The 21,432-nt window shown below is 39.1% G+C and overlaps 1 protein-coding gene across 15 annotated transcripts in view; it reads right to left on the bottom strand.

Annotated features, from left to right (window-relative positions):
• LOC106505748 (uncharacterized) overlaps positions 1-21,432 on the bottom strand; it is a 1,225,997-nt gene that overhangs the window by 727,640 nt on the left and 476,925 nt on the right. For 3 of the 15 annotated variants that reach the window (XR_014824369.1, XR_014824365.1, XR_014824359.1), the window contains one exon: positions 5,116-5,176. The exons of 11 other annotated variants lie outside the window; for them this stretch is intronic. The gene's annotated coding sequence lies outside the window, so the exon portion shown is untranslated. Of the gene's footprint in view, positions 1-5,115; positions 5,177-8,074; positions 8,137-21,432 lie in introns of those variants that run through there. One more of the 15 variants, XR_014824360.1, reaches the window with a different exon arrangement.

Genomic DNA, 21,432 nt, shown 5'->3' with positions numbered 1-21,432 from the left:
CAAGAAATTAGGAAATCAACAGTCCAAGAAATAGGGAGAACAACAGTTTCTGTAGGTTAGAGCAGGACTGGAAACCTGCAAGAAAGCCTACATTGTGCTAAATCTATATGCTCCCCAAGGTATTGTATGGATTGAGGACAATGGAGTTAGAAGTTCAAGGCAAGAATAGTTATCTACAGGCTATGCTATAATGTTAACTCGGGTATAATCACAGTCTAACCACACAAATAGAACCAATGGTTATAAGAAGTAAACATTCATCTATTTACTGATTTAGTTGTTAATACATCAGGTCTATTCTAATCAATCATATTTTGAGCATTTGGCATGTACATATTGTGGTACTAGTGAAGGAGATGGAGAAAAACACAAGAAATGGTCTTTGCCTTCTAAGAGCCATGGCCTAAATAGGGCTGTCTTAACATATGCACAGATAACAAGCATACAAAGCAGTATGTGATGGTTAAATGTCACTCCAAAGGTTTGGTCACAGCAAGGGCTGTGAAATTTCTAGGGAGGCAGATATTATTCTCAGGTGATCAGAAGAGGCTTCCTAGAAGTGAGGGCACATAGTCCCTATGATGAAGGGAGGTACATGGGTTGGAAAGCAGATTGGGCTGAACCAATTTGCATGAGGTCTTAGCTACTTTGAATCTCATTTTCCCTTCTTTGTAAATAGAAAATTATATTTCAAATACCCAGAATCACTGTCAAGATGAAATAAGATAAGCAGTTCTGGGCTCCAATAGCCTCACAGGGTCCCCACACCCCGGAGTAGCTCAGAAGGAGCAAAATGACCAGGAGCAACAAGAGACCTTAAGAACAGGAATAAGGGACAATTTAGCAGCTGGTTAGGCAGATGGATCGACAATCTTTCCCACTTCTCTTTTCAGTCTGGTAGGACTTATAGGGTACTGAGGACTGGACCCGAAACCCCTCTCCAATGCCCAACAGCTCCATGCTGGCAATATATCAGCAATTATCACTCAAGAATTTAGATATCACTCCAAGGAAAATGGGGTCAGAAACCCTGAGTTAACTGAGATTAATTTCTTGGCACTAGTCAGGGGCTCAAAAGAGGAATTAAGCTATTTTAGGATATGTGGAAGGTTACATTACTCAGACAATAAGGAATATAGGAATTATAATTTATATCAACTAATTCTATAAAGCAGTCACAATCAACATATATTTGTTCTCTTTTCCCTTTCTCCAACATTTTAAGGAATGATACAATTCTGAATAGAATCCATAAAAGCAGAGCTATCAGGTACAGATAGCCTTTTACAGATCTGCCTTTATGGCTATAAAAATAATTCAAAGCACATGTTTCTCCTGATGGCAGGAAAGTCATTTTACTGCCACAGAAAAAGGACATCACATTAAAGAAATCATTTCTCTATGCTTCTCATATCAGAGAAGTTGACAAAATTGTGACTCATGGGTGACCAATTTTGGGAAAGTGTGAAAATGGGACCAAGTGTCCACTTACCCGAAACTAGAGCATGTGTACTCCAGGGAGGAGAAAATGTCTTTCTCCGGTGACATTTAAGGAAATGACAGGGACGATTATGGTTCAGTGTGGGTTGGCTGCAGAGCCGCCCCAAGGCAGTGTCACTCCTGCTGAGAGCAGGGACAGGGACAGCTCCAGGGCTGAAGGAAACAGGTTACGGCTGACAGCAGCCACTAGTGAACTTCTCTTCCCCACACCCACTTCCCCCCCCACCACCACCCTCGCCCCCATGCCCTTTTCCTTCCCTAATCTTCACCTTCACTCCCTCTCCCTTGGATGGGGTAACCATCAGCTCCTCTTCCTTCCTTTGATTTCCTCAATCCTCAATCACTCTCTCAAGTTGACAGCAACACAAATCTAAAATGCCGCCCCTAAATAGAAAAACTAAGAAAAGCTTTCCAGGTTGATAGATGATGGGAACACTGAAAAACTTACTCCTGATTCCCCCAAAGGTTTTTAACCCTAGATGCTGATATTTTGTATTGGACTATAGGCAATGTGGGGTCCGCATTAGCTTCTTGAGCTTGATTTACTGTAGGCAGATAAGAAATGCTATTGTAATTCTGAAAATGTCTTAACTCCTTACTTACCTAATATCTTCACAAATGAAATGTGTATCAGTTAATTTTATGGACAATTGACTGTTTCCCTTTAAGCATAAATACTTCTTTTTCATCTCAAATGTATTCTATAATTCCTTCACTTAATAAATACACCTTATTAAGTATTATTACCACATTTCTTGGTCAGCCAGGGTCACTGAGCTGGACCTCAGTAGCTAAAGTTTGCTGATCTGACTTTGTGCTGTTATGGAGGGCTGGACCATAGGTTCCCAAACAATATTTTCAGACCCTATACAGGTCTATTTTTTTGGGGGGGGGGGGGGGCATTAGCATGGCATGTGGAAGTTCCCAGGCCAGGGATCAAATCCACACCACAGCACAACCCAAGCTGCTGCAGTGACAACACTGGATCCTCAAACCACTGCATCACAAAGGAACTTCCTCATGAGGGATCTTCTGTCACATCCCACACAACAGAGTCTCACAGACAGAACCCCTGCTGAGCCAAGTCAATATCAGAGTTTCTCTCTGATAGAAACAAATTATGAACAATTCCAGAGGAGAGAAAAGTCTGGGGCAAAAGCAGTCTAACCAGGTAAAGAACGGAGGAAACTCTTGGGGAGAGGTGAGAGCAATATGCCTGAAGAAGTAAAGAAATCTAGCATCTGAAGTATGCTAGATTAACCAGTTTTTGTTGACCCTTCCACCAGCAAGGTCATTTTGGCTCTAGAAGCTTCTTAAAGGGCATGATTTTTGACACTAGCCTTGACACCATCTTCATCATCATCACAAGCTGTTGATTTGAGACCTTTGATCTTCCAGTCTCCCTCAATTCTTGCTGCTTCCAAGCTGATGTTAACTGTGATGGAAAAAGAAAGAAGGGTGCCGGAAAAGCCCCACACCACACACTCACCACCACCAACACAAGGGATATCTCATCTTGCTCCTTGCTGTCCTGATTCCTCTGCCCTTGTGATTCGGTGTGTCAGATGCTGGCTGGGGTCCTCTGTCTTCTCATATACTGAGGTGCACAGCCTTTAAGATAATTACTTTCCCTCCCTGCACTAAAGAATATTTCACTTGTTGAAAGTCACAGCTGCGTTCTAGGCGGTGTTTCTAGAGGTTAAAAACAAAACAAAACAGAGCAAAAGAATCTATTCCCCACCCTACAACGATAGTGTTTTCTCAACACACAAATCAGATCATGTAACTACCCTGCAGCAGCTTCTCAACATCCTTAGAATAAAGTTCAAAATGCTTAAAGGGCCCTACAGGGTCCCAGGGAAACCACTCGCTCTTCTCTTCAGCCTCCTTGCCTATCAGTCTTCCTTCACTCTTCATGCCCACCAGCATGGGGTACTCAATGCAGACCTCAAACCAGCCATGCCATCCTCCTGTCCCAGGGCCTTGTCACCTGTAGTCTCCTCCACCTGTAAATGTAGCTCCTTCCTTGACAAACAAAACCAAAACATTCATCCTTCAGCTCTCAGCTTAAATTACCACTCCACAAAAGACTAAATCCCCTTGCAGTAGCCACCTAGCACTCCTCCAACCCTGAGATCCATCACTCTTGCAATTATGCATCCTTCCAACATCAGTCCTTCCTCACTAAGCTCCATGAGGACAGTGATGGGGCAGATGTAGCGCCTGAGCTTCTACAGTTGGGGAAGGGGACTGGCTCTTTAAGAAAAAAAAAAAATACAAAAATACCTTCCTGTGCACATTTTATAAGAAACATATGATGGATCATGTGAACATTTTGCTAAGGCCTCTGCTTGGGCCTGGAAAGGGGCTGAGCTAGTGGGGACACAAAGCTTAATCTTCCTTCATTTCATGGTGACTTTGCCTCTGGGCAAGAATGACATTTGTTCACTGCTGTGCTCCTGGCACCTGACACAATTTTATTTGGGTGACTATTGTTATTAATTTTCTAATTACTAAATTAGGAAAAGTAGGAATTAGAAAACCTATATTTCTTGAGTATAAATATTTTTAATACATAGTATATTTACTGGTAGAACTATGTAATCCCAACAGGAATGAAAGAAACACATTGGCTCTCTAAGAGCTGAGCAGATTTTGTATGAAAAGAAGACACCTTTTTCTCCTCCATGAAGTCTCCTGGAGAGGCTGTCACAGAAAGAGGCTGTGGTCACCACCAGTTTCAAGCTGATTCCAATCTTCAGCCCTGACTCCATGAGAAGAAATCTGAATCCTAATCATGAGGTTCTTTTTTTTTTTGTCACTTGGCATGCAGCAGTTCTGGGGCCAGGGATCGATCAAACCTGAGCCACAGCAGTGACAACACCAAGTTCTTAACTGCTAGGCCACCAGGGAACTCCAAAATCAGGAGGTTCTTAATCAGGGATCATTGAGGAACCCATCGTGCTTGTAAAATACAGAATATCCCTTTCTCTGGTCATGTTTCTGAGAGAGGAATCTGGCTTTCATTAAATTCTCAAAGTGATAAGAGACCTCCCAAAACATGAACAATGACTGCAGATTAGCTCAGGAAGACTGCATGGATTCAATGGAGATGTCATAACAACTCAGACAGGTGAGGGTTCATGTCCTAGCCCTGATTCTTAGTAGAAGAGGAGCCTCACAATCTATTCGACCTCTGAGTCTACTCAAATGTATGGGATACTAATGCTCACTCACAAGGTGACTGTAATAGTCCATGTATCTACGTGTGTGTATGTGTATATACATGGATACATAATACATATTGTCTGGCCCAGGTCCTGTTTCATAGTGCATGGTCAATAAATGCATGTTCTCTTTCCTTCTAAATAAATAGTCTTTCAACCCTTAGTATAATCACTATACTGGAAGTTAAGTTATTCAGGAATAATATATCCATTTACCCATCTATTCATTTTGAATGTTTATTCAACATCTACTATGTGCTAAGCACTGTGCTAGGCACTAGTCAGGGGGTAGGATGGGAACCAAAGATCAATAAAATGTTTAGAAGAAGTAAAGACAAACTAAATGAACTAAAAGACAAATCAAAAAGTAGTCCTGAAAATTTTCTACCTCATGATGATTTTCTCTTTTGGAGATGAGCCTCTTGGCTGCCTACATTATTCCAAAATATCTGGATAAAAATGGAAAAACAGAGTCAGTCATGTGGCTTTTTATGCAGAAGACAGCAATCATCCAGATGTTTCCAAATAGTCATATGTTATCTAGACAACTGTTTTGGAAGATCAAAATTTTCATTCTCAATGAGATGGCATTGTTTTGGGTACACACAGATTTGCCTGTTTCATGTTACAAACCAACAAATATCCTGTATCTGACACAGGCCAAATGTGATTCATGCTAGCAAAGTAAAACAAACCCTCACTCCCCCCCCAAAAAGTTACAAGAAATTATGTAAATAAGTGGGTCCTGAAGTCAATATAAAATTATTCAAGATTAGTTTCTTAGTCCCACTTTCTCTCTGTCACACACACACTCTCTCTCTCTCTCTCTCTCACACACACACACACAGCCCTGCTCCATCCCCCTGTGCCTGCCTCCAGCCTCCCCACAGACAGCCCCTCCACCATTCCCAGATAACTGAGGCTTCCTCAAGCACACAAGTACTGACCAGTGTCCCCTATATACAACTGTGACCGCCAAATAAAATACAAGACAACCAGATAAATTTGAATTTAAGATAAATTATAAATTTTTAGTAGGAGTATGTCCAGATAGTTGCATGGTACATATTGATTCTAAAATTATTCTTTCTTATCTGAAAATGTCTTATCTGAAATTAACTGGATGTCCTGTAATTTTATTTGTTAAATCTGAAAATCCCACCCCATTCCTTCCTGGTATTGTGGCCTATGACCAAGTTACTACCACTCTCACTCCTTTGGACCACAGTGCCATTTCCACTGTGGCATGTCTCAGTTCCCAGGATGGTGCTTTTCCTCTGGACCCCACTTCAAATCCCTCCTCTACCAAGCCCTGCCTTTGAAACACCACCACTGGAATTACCCACAACTGTGTTGGTAGGGCTGTGGCAACTTACATCTTTTCTTTCTCAGGCAGCCAGAGCTCTGGGTCACTGGCCCCTTCTCCACTGGTGACCTCTGCTATCATTGGATCCTTCCCTCACCTGCATCCCCTCCTACTTGGTGGAGCTGTGACAGAACTCTGACCCCTGAGCAGCCTACCCTGTGGCTGTCATGACTCATCACAAATAAATTTCCAGACCCCCTGCTACGTCCACCAAAACAGAACACCTAATTCACATTAGCCAGGGTAAGGATTAGTTGCATTCACAAGCTAAAATGAACAACAACAAAGGCCAAATGATGCAGTCAAGAAGAGACCACTTATTTTCTAAGAATAAATGTAAATGGGAAAATATTTAATAAACCAATAAATGAGTTAATAGTTGCATAAAACATAATTTATCTCAGAGTCTGCAATTCAAGCACATAAGCATTCATAATATCAAAGATTTTTTTAATTTCCTTTAAATTTATCAAGGTCTCATTTAATTGCTATAAACACCTAAAGACATGAGCAAATTAACACATAAAATTGCAGGATTTTAGCTGATACATATTCATGAATGCATGTTGTTGTGATCAGGCAAATAATGACCTGAGACATTGATAAATTTGGTAGAAGCAAAAGAAAAACATAGCAGACTGTTAGAATTCTCTGCAGATCACAGAAGGAATCTTTGATAAGCTCTACTCTAAGAGAACATTCATAACAATTATTGTATTTCTGTAATTCTTCCAGGAGAGAGATCAGCAAATGTTTAATCAGTAAGCTTCATAAAAACACTGTCCCCAAAACACTTGAAAGCCAGATCAGTGCTAAAGAATGCTGGCTTCTTGGAAGGCTAACCCAGGCCCTGTTTCTCAGAATCCAATTGTATCTGAACACATTCTTACTGGCATTCTTGCTCTATATCCACTGCCACTCAGAAAGGACTGACAGTTTTCTAAGCATTTGTGGGAATCTCAAGTTACAGCTGTTCCAGGGTCTTCAAAATGAATGTCTTTTATTTGGATGGAAATATACAGCATGTGTTGCTCACCCAGAGTTGCTGCAGCATAGTTATTTTTGAATCCCCAGCCTGCTAACCCCTCTTGTTAGAACTCAACCATACATAGTTCCTATTCATTAAATTCTTTGCTCTCACCAAAGCAGGCAGTGCCCCTGTGAGCTGGAAACTGCACTTAGTCTGAACATAACTGGACTTGGTCCTAATAAAAATAAATAAATACAAAATAAGATATAAAAAATCTGAGCAAATGCCTAAGGCAGACAATGAGGCTCAGAGGCAAAGGCACAGACTGTGACAAGCCCTGAAAATGATTCTCAAGAAAGGGCAAAATTACATAGCTCACACATAGGAACACTAGTTAATTTTAGCTGATCTCATAGCAAACCTCAGAATCCTTCTCAACACAATATTCTGGCCAGCCATTTCCAATCTAACTGGAGCAAAAAAGCATTTCAAAGTTATTGGCTTCTCCTGTTCAAATTGAGGTCAACCAGAAAGCTAGGCCTTGGAATAAAACTACAAAAACACTGCCACCAAAATAATGTTAAAAATATTTACTATGTTTCAGAAACTATGATATATATATACATATATATAAATTTATATATTTAGATACATGTATATAAATTCATTTATTCCTTATAATAGCCCTATGATGGCTGACCCTTTCTGTACTGCCCCAATTTGTAGTAATTTGCTCAAGGTCATATACAAGAAGGTTAAAGATAAGTATTCAAATATAGGCCTATCATCTGCCTTTACATCCTGTACTCTTAGCCATTGTGCTGACAGCTGGACTACTATTAAGTGTGGAGAAATCAACAGCTGCTTATGTTGTATAACTTCAAGGGATAATGGGAAAATCCTCTCTGCTCTCAACATCTTCAAGCTCCCCCTCCCAACGCAGATCTGTTTACTTTATCCAGAGGGAACAACTGGTAGGAGTAAGAGCATAAAACACAGAGTCCCACTGACCTTGAAAAGTGGCTCAGGCTCCCTGAGGAAGATTATCATTACACCACACCACAAGATTGTATGAGCATTAAATGAAACACTCAGAGAAGCACATTTTAAAAGTGGAGTTGAGTGTGCAACGGTTAGTCACTATTATTAAGATCCAGAATTAGAGCATGCGGTTTCTCCTGGAAGTATTTGCATTTAGACAATTCATTTACACTAAGAATCTAAGTGGAGTTGGGAAAGGGGTGGTAGTGGCACTTTGGGAGATGGGACATACAGGGGTCATGAGGAAGGGGCATAAGGATGCCCGGCATGGCTAGACGTGGAGGGAGGAAGCTGGGGCTCTTGCTTTCCCCTTGTAACCTTAGGTAGCGATGTGGCTAGATCTACCATTCCCAGATACAGGGGCTAGATTTGTTCACTGCCTTTGTCAGAAAATTCCCAGCTATCAGACATTTTTCCATAGGTCTTGTAAAACATAGATGGGATCATCAGAGATCGATTATTACCCATGGAGATGAGGGCATGAGCACAGGGCTATAAACAAGTATACATACTCTAATCACTGTGGACCAACAAAGGGAAATTGGAACTTCTCCCACATTTGAATCAGCCCTTGCCCAATAACCTCAAAGACACCCTATGGAATCTTATCTCCATTTTTAGAAGAAGTAAATCCAGTCTTTGCAAGTGAGTTGAGCCCTCTGTGGAGAAGCACTAACTGCTGGAGTCTGGTGGCATTTCATCTCAGTCTCTGTAGGCACTCTGCACCTCACATGGGAAGCTTTGGTTATTTGGACAATCACCAAATATACAAGATTACTGTGAACCACCTGAGAGCCATTCATACTTGTCTCGATCATTTTTGGAGCCTTATTTGGTAGCTGCTCCATAAGGTGAATCTAACCGGACTGGAAAGTTTGGATATACACTGACTTGAACCACATTTGAATCAGGTGTTGTTGCCTTCTCCAACCCTGAATGAGGTAAGGTGAGATGGTCTCTGTTTCCTTTCAGCCAGTGTCTCAGACCAGCCGTCTGGATGCACCCCTTCAGTGAGCAGAACACTCATTTGCTGAGTTTCTGGGAGCTTTCTTTGATGTCACTTCCTCTCCCTCACCTTTACCTCCTGTGCAATCCATCACCAAATCCTGTTCAATCTTATCTCATACTCACCTTAGGATACTTTTCACTTCTCTCCATCCTTGCCACCACAACCCTGGCCCAATCACTGCCATCTCTCGCCTTGAGCACTTATGCAGCCTACATCTATTCCTTCCCCATTACCAAATCTAAATAAAGTTAAAATTATTTCATACATACACTTTCAAAAAGGCAGCAAAATGCCAATATGGTCGTATTTCTCCCTTAGTAAAACCAAAGGGCTCCCCCCATCCCCTGCCCCCTGTTCCCAATTAGGGTGAAGATAAAAGTCCTCCGAGCAGAGCCTGGACCCTCCCTCCTGGACTGTTCATGCACTCTGGCCAGCGGGCTCTGGGCCTCCTCAGCCATTCTGGCCATGCAGTTCTTCAAATGCTCCCTCATGTTCCTGACCCTTTGCTCACATCATCCCCTCAGCCTGAAATACTCTTCCTCTGAACTCCCATCCTTGCCCCACACTTTCCTATACCTGATGATATCATAAAACATGTTCCTTCCTCACACTGTAGCAGGTCTTACAATGATCCACACTCCTAGAATACTCTTCTCTTCCTTCATAATGCCTATCAGACTTTATAAGTACACTGACATGATTATTTTTATTAATGTCATTTTTCCACTAAGTGATAATCACTGTGAAAGCAGGGACTATGTCTTTTTGGCACACCACTGTCTCCCTAGGGTGTAGCGTTGGGCCTGACAGATGATAGGGAACAAGAAGCTCTGCAAACCGCCAATGAAGGACTCTGAGAGAAGGAGGACGGTGAGCTGATATACCACATGAACCTCTCACTCGGTCCTTCCTCCCACTTGGTGCTTACTCATTTCTGCTTCAAAATTTGGGGTTTAGAATTTGCAAGGACATTTAAAGGTGAGCAACAACACTGTAGGTCACAGAAATACTCAGTTTGAAAGTAGACCAGCTTTTATTATTGTGTGGAGTACTTTAGAAGAGTTCATTACTTATAAGGTATTTGTTTAGAAAAGTTCCTCTCATACAGTCATTAAATGCTGACCTAAAAGCCATGTCAGGAACCAAGGCTACTATCCACTGCATCAGTTGGATCTCGAAGATGGACAGAAAGGACCTACCTAGCTCTGTTTGAACACCTCCTATGATGGAGCAGCAGCTCATGACCTCATTCCACTGTGAAGCAGCTGCGCTCCTTAGAAGGTTTTTTCTTATGTTGTGCTGATAATATTGCCTCACTATATCCCCTTCCCCCATTCTTGAAACACATAACCCTAAATGTGTGTCACATGGCAACTCTTCAGTTACTTGAAGACCCCTGACAAGCTACATTTGAAGTCCTCTCTTCTATATTTTATGCTTTTGCCAGCCTTGATTTTTTATTTATGGACTGCATCTTGCTATTTTATTGCATGCATTCTTGTAAGCTGCCTTAAATCCTGTCTGGAATAAGGCCATATATAAATAAATCCTTGTGTCTTTCCTCTAGACAACAACTCAAGTTCCCCACCTGACAGTCTCCTTACCAACCTTGCGTTATTGCTTCAGATTTATTCTCTGATCATTCTGACACTCGAATAGGGAAAAATATAGGGATATCCCAAACTTGGTCTTTGCCTTAGACAGACAGTACCAAGTCTGTGGCAGGTACACCAGGTGCAGTGGCTTGGGATATATAGGCAGATGAGAGCAAATCCATTCATCAATGCTGGTTCACAGAGGTTTCTTTTTCCAAAACAGTGCTCAGTGACATGCCCAGGCTTTGAAAACCCCTAAAACCACCCACTCCTGGTACCTGAGGTTATAACCTGTCTCCCACATGAACTGTAAGGTTAAGATCACAGGATTAAAACTCCTCCACACTTCTCCACATTAATTCAGAGTCCACTCACTCTCTTTCTGCCTTCACTGTTCTCTGTCTGCACTTGCTTTTGAAAGCTGTTCTCTCCACTGTCTAACCTATCCCTTTCCATGAAATAAGGTCTGCTCCTACAAGTGTCCTTGTTATAGCAATGCTTCCATTTTTCCCTCATAGCCAGCTCATTCCCCTCTGCATACAAAATACTCAGGTCATCCTTACCCTAAAAATCACTAACAATGAAATATTTAATATCCTACCTTAGCCCAAAGCCGACACCCTAGCTTTTTCTGTTCAAGCATAAGCAAACCTCTAAAAGAAAGCACTGCTGTTATACAAGGGGGGATACAGGTTTTGTGGGGCCTACAGATTATGCAATATTGGGGCAGAAGAGTTCTTTAAAATACAGAATTCAAAATTATGAATAAAAAATTAAGTACAAAAAAGTGAATATTTATTTAGAATGAGAAAAAATGCAATAAATTAAAATTTTAAAAAACAAGCATGAGAAAAGTATGGAGGTACCTTAGAAAACTATACACGGAACTACCATTTGACCCAGCAATCCCACTCTTGGGCATATGTCTGGACAAAACTTTCCTTAAAAAAGACACATGCACCCGCATGTTCATTGCAGCTCTATTCACAATAGCCAAGACATGGAAACCCAAATGTCCATCAACAAATAAATGTATTAAGAAGATGCGTTTTATATATATATATATATATATATATATATATATATATATATATATAAATAGTGGAATACTACTCAGCCATCAAAAAGAACAAAATAATGCCATTTGCAGCAACATGGTTGGAACTAGAGACTCTCACACTAAGTTAAGTAGGTCAGAAAGAGAAAGATACATACTATATGATACCACATATCTGGAATCTAGTATATGGCACAAATGAACCTTTCCACAGAAAAGAAACTCATGGACACGGAGAACAGACTTGTGGTTGCCAGGGGGGGGGGGTTAGCGGGATGGACTGGGAATTTGGGGTTAATAGATGCAAACTATTGCCTTTGGACTAGATAAGCAATGGGATCCTGCTGTATAGTACTAGGAACTATGTCTGGTCACTTGTGATGGAGTATGATAATGTGAAAGATCACATACATGTGTGTGTGACTGGGTCACCTTGCTGTACAGTAGAAAATGGACAGAACACTGTAAACCAGCTATAATGGAAAAATTAAAAATCATAAAAAAACATTAAAAATATATGAAAATAATGTAATATTTTAAAACTATCTGGCCTCCATAACATTTTCCCCCTTATTTTTACCACGTTCTCTTTGATTCCTTCTTCATTTGGTAAGGGCTCAATCTGTCTTTCAGCATAGTTAATTTTTTTAAATGTGTTCATTATTTACAGGTTAGAAAAGTTTTAGCTTCCTACTCCATTATTGGTAACATATAAGTCTGAAGAATTTTTTTCTCAAATTTATAAAAATCTCTTATCAAGTTTCATATCTGAGCTGAACAATTTCAGAACAGTTCAAGGTTTTGTGTGTGTGTGTGTGTGTGTGTGTGTTGTGACTAATATTAAATCTTTTAGCTGGCGACACCCATTAACCAGTTTGCCACTGATGTTTCATCACAGTGGAAGATCATGAATTTTAGGTTATTTTATCTGATAGGAGAGAATTTGCATTTTGACTAGGCCCTGACAAGAATCAGATCCTCTTTTTCCAATCTTACACATCTCATAATTAAAAGGTCATTTTCACATACTAGGTTCTGGCTCTGTATATTTCAAAGCTTTTCTCCTCCACATTTTCCCCAGTGCCAGGCGTCAAAAGACAGATTTACACTTGGTGTCACTGACTGATGAGCTGGCCCTAGTAGGTTGAGGGAGAATTCCTGGGACTATTAGTAGTAACTTAACTATATGTTAACTTGATGTGAACCACACAGTATATTCCCTTAAACCCTAACTTTAGTTCCCTAAGTGGATACTTAAATGCTATTCACAACAGCAGGGGAATTGAGAGTGAAGGAGGGTCTGAATAGAAAGATTGCAGTGGTCTCAAATGATTGCACTTAAATATTGTGTTTTATTTACTGAATGGTTGCTTTCTGCCAAAACCCACACATTGAAAGCCTAATCCCCAGTGTGATGGTATTTGGAGATGGGTCCTTTGGGAAGTAATTAGGGGTAGATCAGGTCATGGTGGGGGGTGGTGGTGAGGGGAACCCTCCTGATAAGACTAATGCTTTTATATGAAAGGATCTCTCTCTCTCCTTCTCTTCTCCAACCCCCAACCTTGTGAGGCAACAGGGAGAGAAAACGCTGTCCGTAAACCAGGAAGAACATGCAACCTGACCATGCTGTCATGCTGACATCAGACTTCCAGGTTTCAAAACTGTGAGAAATACATTTCTGTTGTTTAAGCCACCCAGTCTATAGAACTGTGTTAAAGCAGCCAGAATAGACTAAGTCAAATATCTTACATGTGAGAGTTTTACAGATTACATAACCAAGGGAAGGCACTGCTAGTAAATCCTGGGGCTTGGGAAAGGTCTAGAAGGTGAGGGACTTGGAACTGAAGGCTAATTGGCTTACTGGTGTTTCTGCCTTGGCATTAGAATTTCCTCAGGAAATTTCCTCTAGGTTCTGCCCCTTTATACAGATTTGCCCTCCTTGCCACTTAACCCCTTTCTGCAACTCAGCAAGGACCAGCTAACTAATACAGCATCTTTTTCCCAGGCTTTATTCTTCTAAACCTTCTGCCTTCTTTCTCTGAGCTACTCCCTTAACTGGCACCTTCCTGACTCACTCACTGCTTCTCTCTCTCTTGCTCATCCTCCCATCTCCCCCTTGTCCTCCCAACAAGAAGATGCTTTCCCACGTTCTGCCCAACTCCTTTCTTCTATGGAAATCTTCCTTGGAAATCTCATTCATTCACACATTTATGTCATCAGCTCAGTGTCTATGTTTGCTCCAGTCTCCTTTCTCTAGAGAAAATATTTCTCTCTAGAGCCAGTTTCATTGCCTGCTAATGTACCATCAACACCTCAGTTCAATGTCTTTTCCCCACACTGGCTCTACTTTCTTGGCTACAACTTGTCTATTAATGCTGAGAAATCACTGTTGACTCCTGTTTTCCCCTTGACCACCATATTTCTTTTACCCATTTCCTTGTCAACTATCCTACTTCTAACCTTAGCATCTTTTTTTTTTTTTTTTTTTTTTTTTGTCTTTTGACTCTTCAGGGCCACACCCACGGCACATGAAGATTCGCAGGCTAGGGGTCTAATCGGAGCTACAGCTGCTGGCCCACGCCAGAGCCACAGCAAAGCCAGATCTGAGCCAAGTCTGCGACCTACACCACAGCTCACAGCAACGCCAAATCCTTAACCCACTGAGCAAGGCCAGGGATCGAACCTGCAACCTCATAGTTCCTAGTTGGATTCATTTCCTTTGTGCTACGAAAGGATCGCTAAAGGATAGTAAAAATCCCTCAACTGCTCCAGAGGATTCTACAACTTTTCCCCTCCTTTCTACAGGATGGTTCTTACTTCTCCTCAGAACTGCCATATGCTTTTCATGTTTCTGATAGAATTTTATATTTCATCCTGTATTTATGTGGCATTAACTAACACATAAAATACATATAATGTGCTAAGCATTTTGCACTATCTTATTTAATTCTCATACCTGCTCTGTTATTAGCTATTATTAACATGATTTTTATTTGTATTTTAAATGGAGAACCTAAGCCTTAGAAAAATGAGTAACTTGTGGATAAGCAATGATATCCTGCTGTATAGCACAGGGAACTATATCTAATCACCTATGATGGAACATGATAGAAGATAATGTGAGAAAAAGAATGTACATGTATATGTATGACTGGGTCACTTAGCTGTACAGCAGAAATTGATAGAACATTGTAAATCGACTATGCTAGAAAAATCTTACAAAAATAAAAAAAAAATAGTTAAGCCAACCCCCCTCAGAAAAAAAAACAAAAACAAAAAAAAAAGAAAGAAGAAAAATGAGTAACTGGCTCAAGGTCACACAGAAAGTGGCACAGTCAGAATTTGGATGCAGCTTTCTGACTACAAATAACTGTGAGCTTAATCACCAAAACTAACAATACATAATTTCTACCATTTATTATGTACTTATCATGTGCTCTATAAACTTCACATTACCCTATGAGGATATACTATCATCATCCTCTTTTTATGAAGAAGAAAACTTAAGCCCCCAAACTTTATGTCATCCCCTAAGGTGTCCTAGCTGGTAATGGCAGAGCTACTACTAAAGATGGGCCATTTGGATTCAGAGCTCATACTGCTAATCATGTCACCAGACTGCTTCCCTCTCCACTCTGCTGACTTCATCTTTCTTGCCCAGGCCTTTCAACCATACAGTAGCCCCCCTGAAGGCAAGGGGTACTTCTTATTCATTTTTTCCATAACAAAGGTAATTTTTATTTTGAAATTATTTCAGATTACCAAAAAAGTTGCCAACAGTACAAAAATTGTTATTTCCAGAAACTTTTTAGACTAAGTTATTGCCAACATGCTGTCATGTGAGCCCTGAACAATTTAGTGTGTAAACTGTTGTAATTTCCTCCAGACAAGGGTATTCTTCTACATGACAACAATAAAACCATCAAGATGAAGAACTTAACACTGATATACTGACACATCATTGATATATCATTATCATCTAATATCAAAACCCATTCAATTTCTACCAGTTGTTCCAATAACATTCTTCATAACAAAAGGATCCAGTACAGACTCACACACTTAATTTTCTGTGTCTCTAGTCTCCTTCGATATGGAATAGCTAGCTCCTCAGTCTTTCTGCAATATCCAAGTCCTTGACACTTTTGAAAACTGCATGCCAAATATTTTTGGCAGTAATGTCTCAGTCTCAGAAGTGATAGTCAGTTCTTCTACGCCTTCCTATTAAGTAGTCACAGTTTACTTTGTCCCTTTTCAGATAAGCTTAACTTTGATAATTGGATTAAGATGTTATCTCAGGTTTCTTCAGTTTCTTTACATTATTCTTTTATATCTTAGTACAGAAATATTTTGTAATAGGTACCTTTTGAGATTAAACTTTCTCCTCATAAAGCTTTCACTCACTTAGTTTTAATATCCATAGGTTTAATTACCTGGCTTAATTACTATCATAATGGTTGCTAAATGGTGATTATCTAATGTAAATGTTCTTTCTACATTCATAGTCGGCTTCCACTTTTCTCCATTTATTTATCCATTGATTAGTTTGGACTCACAGATCCTACTTTATGCAATGGGTTATAATCCTTTACTAATGTTATCTATTTTGAAGTTCAAGTTATCCCACATTCGTGTGAGTTCCTTCAAAGAAGTTTCTTTGTCATCATGTGCCCGTCATCCTTTGAGTACTTCCTACATCCTAGGATGATAACATTTCTAGGCTTCTCTTGTCCTTTCCACGGCCCAGTCCTGGAATCAGTCATTTCTCCAAGCAATCAGGGTTCCTTTTACTAAAAAATGGTATTTAGAAATTAAGAACTGGCCTCTAGTTCTGCTTGCTGGAACTGTAGTGTCTCTCAGTTGCCCAGAACTAGGAAACTAGAAGGGGTGTGTGTGTGTGTGTGTGTGTGTGTGTGTGGTGTGTATAAAACAACAAGTTCACATCAATACCCCAATTCCAATCTATTATCACATGGTTCATTCCATTTTTCTCCTTTTCTAAATTTATAGCTCTCTTCTTACATAGTATAAAACCATTATTTATTTATTTACCTATGGGTCAGTCTTCCCATATGTACCTAATTTCCTGATGCTGACACAGCTCCCTCACCCTCACATGGACACCCTCACTCTACTCAGACTCTAATTTCCCATGCCAGCCTGTCGTCCCCACCCCCCAGTGCCAACTCCACAGCTCACCTTCCCGTACAGTAGCCAGTCATGCTCATCCCCTCCCGATGGCCTCTGGACTGAACTATTCGGTCTATTCAGGAACTATTCAGGAATCTCACTAATTCTATAATGACTCTCTAGACTAACACAATGCTCTTTGTCAAGTGGTTACTCAATTCACATTTTTTAAAATAGAAAAAATACTTGCCCACTTGATGTTTTTATACATAAAAATTGGTCTTTATTAAGAAAACAATAAAGTTTATTTATACTTCCTTACTATAAAAAATAATACCTGAGTAAGAACAAAAATTAAACAAAATGTAAGTTATTATTAAGAAGGCTATGGAGTTCCTGTCGTGGCTCAGTGGTTAAGGAATCCGACTAGGAACCATGAGGTTGTGGGTTCGATCCCTGGGTTCGCTCAGTGGGTTAAGGATCCGGAGTTGCCATGAGCTGTGGTGTAGGTCGCAGATGCAGCTGGGATCCCGAGTTGCTGTGCCTCTGGTGTAGGCCTGCGGCTACAGCTCCAATTAGACCCCTAGCCTGCGAATCTCCATGTGCCGTGGGTGAAGCCCTAGAAAAGACAAAAACAAAAAACAAAAAACAACAACAAAAGAAGGCTAAATTCAGCTTACAGAAAGCATAAACTATCAACCAAAAAGTCCTGGTTTTCTCTCTACATCAGGCCTGCCTCAGTGTCCATGAGCATTCTTGATCTTCAACTTTTTCTAGTCTCCTATTAAGGAAAAAAGTTTAATTTTTTCCCCCAGTAATGTCTTTGTCACTGGTTAACTCTCAGCTTTCCTCAGCTGGGGTTGTCTAATCTCTACTACCTGGAGGTTAAAATCCTATTGTGGTGTTGTTGTGACTCACAGTTGCCAACTGCTTTCTCCAAAAGCAGACTCCACTTTCCTATAGGGTCTCTGCAAACCCATGCACTAAGAACTCCTCAAAATGAGAACATGGTTTCTCAACGATACATCTTGATCCAGAATAGTTTCCATTTCTAACTTTCTAAAATTATAAACAGGCATATAAAGCTTGCTTCCAAAATATGACATTTCAGTTGGCAGGTTTTTTCTTTTCTTTTCTTTTCTTTCTTTTTTTTTTTTTTTTTTTTTTTTTTTCCGGGAACCTGTGGCATATGGAAGTTCCCAGGTTAGGAAGTGAATCAGAGCTACAGGTGCTGTCCTACACCACAGCCACAGCAACATGGGATCCAAGCTGCATCTGCAACCTGCACCACAGCTCACAGCAATGCCAGATACTTAACCCACTGAGCGAGGCCAGGGATCAAACCTGAATCCTCATGAATACTAGTCAGATTCATTTCTGCTGCGCCACAGTGGAAACTCCTGATTTATTTTTAAATTAAGGTGCACATACATGTAATGTGGCTATAAAATAAACATATATGTGACCTATTTCATTTCTTTTATAGTTTACTATAAATATATTAAAAACAAATCTAAATATTTTTAATTTAAAACAATTTTATTGAAGTATAGTTGATTCACAATGTTAGTTTCAAGTGTATAGCACAGTGATTCATATATATATATATATATATATATATATATATATGTATTCTTTTTCAGAATCTTTTCCCTTATAGGTTATTACAAAATATTGAATAGAGTTCCCTATGCTATAGAGTAGGTCCTATCTATTTTAGATATATAGTCATGTGTATCTGTCAACCACAAACTCCTAATTTGTCCCTTCCCCTAACCCCCCTTTCCCCTTTGGTAACCATAAGTTTGTAAAACAAATATATATTAAGGAATATTTCATCTTCGGGGTCTTTAAAGCAACTAAACAGTATGGCAACCCACAAAAAAAAGTATGGCAGCCATGTTCCTTAGCTGAAATTAAAACTTCTAGGGACATTTGTGAAGGCCTGGATTGAAAGTTTCAGTGACTATCCAATAACTTCTATCAAGAAACCTCAGGTGTAACACCAATATAATCACAAGAGCATAATCTCTAGTACCACCACCAACAGATTGTACATTAACAATAAAAACTCACACATATTATTATCTGTGTTCTCCCCAAGAACCCTTTGGGGTAGACAAGAGCTATCACACAATGGAACAAGCTCACATATCTTTGAGGTGGCAGAACTAAAATGCAACACCAGGCTTTCATTCATCCCACATATCACTGCCTCTCCAGACTAGATTATGTTTGTGATAGGTTTCCAATTCCCCAACCATGTCTTCTCATTCTGTGCATCCAAACTCCTTTCTACCTAATGAGGTAGATAAATCAAGACAACCAAGTCTAAACCCATGGGAAAGTACCTTCTGAAAAGATGTTTTCAAGATAACTGGCTCATTCAAAAATTTATTTTCCCTTTAAGCTAAGAGCAAGTTATCTACAGAAATTCCCAACTCAATCATGTTTAGAAACCAGAAACCTCTTCTGCTATGAACTGTGGAAGTTTTTTTTGTTTTTGTTTTTAACTAAAAATTGGAGTGAATGTTTTTCTTCTGGATTATCATTTTTATATGAAGATAGAATACTAAATTTCATTCACAGACTATTTTTCAAAGATGGCTATGTTACTGCCATGAAAATATAGCATAGGAAAAAAAAGATTCAGTTATTTAATGGTCATTGAAAAGGCCCAAAAACACCGCTTCAGTTTTTGATGAATATATTACTCCTACCGCTTTAAGCTATTGGAAATTAAAAGAATTCTATCACTATAAAAATATTTGCTGTGTTTTATGGTTATAAAATTAACACACACTCAATATTTTTAAAATGCTGAAAATTATAAAGAATAAAAATAAAATTACATGCACTTTTATCACCCATTGACAAACAACTGGTTTCTCTTAAATCTGTCTTTTCATGCATTTGTGTGTCTGGCTTTGCTTTTGCAAAATTGAGATCACATAGTAGTTTCATTTTCTGTTTTTTCTCATTTACACAATAGTATTTTCTCATGACATTAAATGCTATAGTGTGACTTCAGTAAATGAATAATAGCCTATGCAATGTAACCTAATTTATTTATCCGTAATTTAATTCTATTATTAGAAATGGCTTTATTTTCAATATTAAAATAAAAAATATTAAGCAATGCAATAAATGCTTTTGCATATAAATCTCTGCCCACAACTTTGGATAGATTCCTAGAGGTAAAAATATTGCATGAAAGGACATGAACTCTTTTAAGAATGTTATTCATATTGTTAAATCCATTTCTAGGAAAATTATACCAGTTTATAATTCAACCAGCAGATTATTTTAAAAACTTTTGGTATCATTTAATGTTTTAACATCGTCTTGCTATTTTGCTAGTTTAAAAATTATATCTCATTGTTTTAACTTGCATACATTTGACTATTAATAAAACCAAATATTTTTGTATATGTTAATTTCCCAGTGTTGTGTGTGTGTGTGTGTGTTTATATGTGTTTCCTTCCATCTTGCATCCATTTTGCTAGCAGGATATTTACATTATTATTTTCAAATATACTTTTTCATTTGTTAAATATAATAGCCCTTGGCACATTTGTTTTCAATATTATTTACCAGTTAGCACTTGCTTTTAATTTTTATATAGTCAAATCCCAATGTTCCACTATGTATTCAAAGTTCATAATGTTTAAAACATGTCGTTATACATTTGGGTAAATAAAATAGTTTATCAATCTGTTCATTTGTATCTGGACAATAGACATTAAACTGAGCAGTTTGAGGAATCTAGTAATCACTTACCCAGCAATTTCTTCAGGCTGTTTTGGAGAGCAGTGAATTGTACAGAACTCTTCTAAATTCAACCTTCCATAACCTATTTTAAATGGAGCTTTGAACTGGAGCCCTTTGGGAACTTTGTTTCTCTCTAGCCATAATACTATTTCCTGATTATAAGAACTAAATCTTGTCAAAAGTACCTCAAGAATCATCTAGGAGACATCAAATACTGATTGCCAAATAGCATTTTGGTGAATAAAGTATAAATGAATGTGAAACATATGGACTATATTTCTTCTAAATAAACAAGATATAAAATGGAAAGGTACCTCATCAATTAGATTTGGGGAAGTTTGGAAGGAAAAATGAGTTTAATTCAAGCATAAAATATAATTCATTTACCAACTATATATCTGATCTCAAAATAAGTTGAGTCTGAGCTGGCCATGAGTATCAATAATCTTTGAGAGAAGATAGGAATTTCAGGTATATTTCTCTTCAACCTACATTCCAGGTCCCTTTGTGGCAATATTTTTAGAAAGAGGAAATGGAATATAAAGTATGTTACTATTCCTTTCATTTCAGTTCTGACACTGTGAAATATTAAGATTCAACTAGCCAGATGAGTCCTCCTCATCCCATTCCATGCTGAGCCAGCAAAAGCAAGTGTAGAAGAGACCAACCTTGGAAGCTCAGAATCACCTTCGAGGAATCTAGCTGATCCCAGCCAAAACTACCATCTGTCTAGAAATGGAATCTGTCAATTGTGGCTATTTACGAA

This window comes from Sus scrofa, chromosome 13 (genome assembly GCF_054392235.1).
Source record: "Sus scrofa isolate SSC_HxYL_T2T_F1_AM1 chromosome 13, Sscrofa_HxYL_maternal_Yorkshire_Landrace_v2.0, whole genome shotgun sequence".
Taxonomy (NCBI): domain Eukaryota; kingdom Metazoa; phylum Chordata; class Mammalia; order Artiodactyla; family Suidae; genus Sus; species Sus scrofa.
This window is presented reverse-complemented; position numbering and strand designations above follow the sequence as displayed.